The sequence below is a fragment of the Physeter macrocephalus genome, chromosome 1 (genome assembly GCF_002837175.3).
Source record: "Physeter macrocephalus isolate SW-GA chromosome 1, ASM283717v5, whole genome shotgun sequence".
In the NCBI taxonomy this organism is placed as follows: domain Eukaryota; kingdom Metazoa; phylum Chordata; class Mammalia; order Artiodactyla; family Physeteridae; genus Physeter; species Physeter macrocephalus.
In genome coordinates this window covers 37,688,648-37,692,043 of record NC_041214.2, presented here as the reverse complement: position 1 = coordinate 37,692,043, position 3,396 = coordinate 37,688,648, and the positions used below count along the sequence as shown (strand labels likewise).

The 3,396-nt window shown below is 35.1% G+C and overlaps 1 non-coding gene across 1 annotated transcript; it reads right to left on the bottom strand.

Annotated features, from left to right (window-relative positions):
• Positions 1–715: 715 nt before the first annotated feature.
• On the bottom strand, positions 716–929 carry LOC112061989 (small nucleolar RNA U3). The gene has a single exon (XR_002890483.1). It is a non-coding gene; the product is annotated as a small nucleolar RNA U3 (small nucleolar RNA).
• Positions 930–3,396: the final 2,467 nt, after the last annotated feature.

The window sequence follows — 3,396 nt, the reverse complement described above, 5'->3', positions numbered from 1 at the left end:
ACTAAAGGAGTTGAGTTCCTAATGTTTTATTTAGGATTATTTTGTATGTATATTCATGAGTAAAATGGGCCTTTAATTTCCCTTTCTCATACAGTCCTTAACTGGTTTGCATATCAAGATTTTACTGGCTCCATATAAATGAAAAGGTTAATATTCATCTTTTTCTAGTCTCTGAAATAATTTGTAAAAGATTCAGATGATCTGTTCCTTAAAAGTTTGGTAGAACTTGCCAATAAATCCATCTTGTCCTGGGGTTTTCTTCCTGTGAATACTTTAAACTACTGCTTCAATTTTTTAAAAGTCTTTGCCTTATGTATAGTTTTGTCTTCTTTTATACGGTTACCAACTTATGTCTTCTCTCTCTCTCTTTTTTTTTTTATCAGTCTATTGTGAGGTTGGTGTTTTCAAAACTTAATTTTCTTTATCTTTCTTTTTTTAATTGAAGTATAGTTGATTTACAATGTGTTTGTTTCAGGTGTACAGCAAAGTGATTCAGATATATATATATATATATATATATATATATATATATATTTCTTTTTCAGATTCTTTCCCATTATAGATTATTACAAGATATTGAGTAGAGTTCCCTGTGCTATCAGTTGGTCGTTGTTGTTTATTTTATATATAGTAGAGTGTTTATGTTAATCCCAAACTCCTAATTTATACCTCCCTCTTTATCTTTGTTTTTTGTTTGTTTGTTTTCTCATTCAAAACCACTCAGACAGCGTTCTCTCCCTCTTACTCTCCCAAAGGAAGAGAAGAAGGATTATCACTGGCTAATGGCAGTTGCAGAAGCAACACCTAGAGCTGGCTTCACGCTCAGAAGAGAATGCTGTACTTCTTCCTTGTGGTTTCAGGTGCTCTACACATTCAGAGAAACTTGTCTAGTAATGAAATATACAAATGATCCCAAAAATATTTTACCTTTGTTTTTTAATTTGCTGATTTCTGCTCAAAGTTTTACTACTTCAGTATCCCTAAAGTACTTTTAGATTTATTCTGTAATTTTTCTAATTTCTAAGTTGGACACTTCATTCCTAGTGGATTTACCCTGTTGGAATTTTAGTTGTCTTAAGTTTATGTCGTGGGGTCTGGGAGGATTCCAGCAGTTTCAGACATGGAAAGTATCAATAGTCAAGAGAGGCTCCTTCTGTGGCTGGTGTGGGCCCCTCCCACGGAGGACCAGCAGGGGCTGTATCTGGGGGCAGCTTCTTCTACGGGATTGTTTCAAAATGTGAGTTCAGTATTTCATTGTGCTCTTGGCTTAATTATTCATGTTGTTTTTTTTTCTCTTCTAGTACTATTTGTTAGATCACAGAACTGTTAACTGTGTGGAGCTGCTAGAATTTAGAGAGAATGTAGTCCTTGTGCTTCAGCTGAGAATCATACAGAAGTGAAGTGGTATTACCTAAAGTCACACAACAGTTTAGGAACCATGTGAAAGCCAGGTCATGAGACTGTATAGCCTGTGCTCTTCCTGCTGAGCCAAGCACCCCTCAACACCGAAGAGTGTGCATTTTACAGTGTCAAGGTCACCTGCATGACTTGTTCAAATATGATCCCCATACAGCCTCTTTTTGTGGTTCCAGAAAATGCATTTGGGGGAAAGTGTGACATGAACAGCAAAACTATGAAACTGGCTTGGCTGGCGAGTGCTTCCTCATGTGTTTTGTTTTGCTCGCCATCACTGATCCAATGTTTATTTGTTACCATTGTGTGCAAAGGATCTATCCTGCAGCATTTCAATATGAAATGAAGTCTCACTTTGAACATTTTTCTTTTCACCTTTTGACTTCTGAGAAGGGAGGAAGGGAAACAGTAAAGAGATGAGGGGTTTACTAAGCAAACAACCATTTATCTTGAACTTTGTGGCACAGATCCTGTGTTGCTTCTTACAATACAAAAGCTGACAATATTCATGTTTCTGAAGAAAGGTAAAATCGGTACTTAGAAATGATGATTCCTGCATGCTTATTTTAAAGGAAAGAATAGTGTTTATCTTAATTCTGCTGAAGTCTTTTTGTATCCCTTCTGGGCTTTTAATATTTTTTCAAAGGCATGTCCTAGATTATGAATTGGCTCATAGGGGCAGAGATCTCCCTGAAGCCCCTGCGTTGTTAGTAGCCTTAAGAGAGGTGTTGCACAAGTTCTAAAAATTCTGGGTTTGAAGCCAAATATTGGGTGGCTGTATTGCTTTTGCAGCTGTAGCTTAAATTAGAAACATTCTTCCTTCTTGGCAGAAAGTTTACAGAGATCCAGATATTTTTCACTTTCTTTTTTTAATTGAATTATTATTAACATAAAATATTATGTTAGTTTCAGGTGGACAACATAGTGATTTGATATTTTTATACATTATGAAATGATCACCACTGTACCAAAGTTGTTACACTATTTTTGACTATATTCCGTATGTGTGAGTACACTACATCCCTGGAAGTTTGTACCTCTTAATCCACTTCACCTGTGTCATCCATTCCCCACCCCCTAGGTCCCCTCTGGCAATAACCAGTTTGTTCTCTGTACCTATGAGTCTGTTTCAATTTTGTTTTGTTTGTTCATTTGTTTTGTTCTTTAGATTCCACATATACGTGAAATCACACAGTATTTGTTTTTCTTTGTCTTATTCCATCCATAGAAGAATGGATAAACAAGATGTATATACACAATGAAATATTACTAAGCCATAAAAAATAATGAAATCTTGACATTTGCAACAACATGGATGGACATTGAGAGTATTATGCTAAGAGATTCAAATTTTTTAAAAGGCTTTTTATAGCGTATAACTTCTGGGAAAAGTGTATTAGCCTCAGCTTGCTTGAACCAGAATGAATGGAGTACTAAAAATTCTAATTAAAGAGATCTGTACCATTGAGAGTGAGAGTGTTTCTATAATAAGAAGCAATCAATCTGACTGTTGTTATATTAAGCTGAGGTGTGCCATGAATTTAAATTTTATGTTGTTACTTTATATATGTATTTCCTTCATTCTCCCCTCATGTCTTTGAGTATTTACACTTTTTATTTTAAATATTTGGATATTTAAAAATTTTTGGTATGTAAATCCATAGGCAATCCATCCATGTTTTGATGTGGTAAAAATGAACCAAAGCCTCCCCAGCATTAACTTAGAGATTTAGTCCCCCCTTTCTCCATACTAGTCCTTTGTGTGGTTTGGCACACACACAAAACAAGGCACATAAGCACTTCAAGAGCCCCTTCCACTGGGCTTCCACATTGTATAGCCATACAACATACCAGATTTTGCATTCCATTTAAAGGTTTCAAGAATATTGTTTTACAAAGTTACCAGAAGTAAAGAAATCATAAAGATCAGATCAGAAATTTAAAAATGAAAAAGAAATGAAGAAAATGATAGCAAAGATCAAT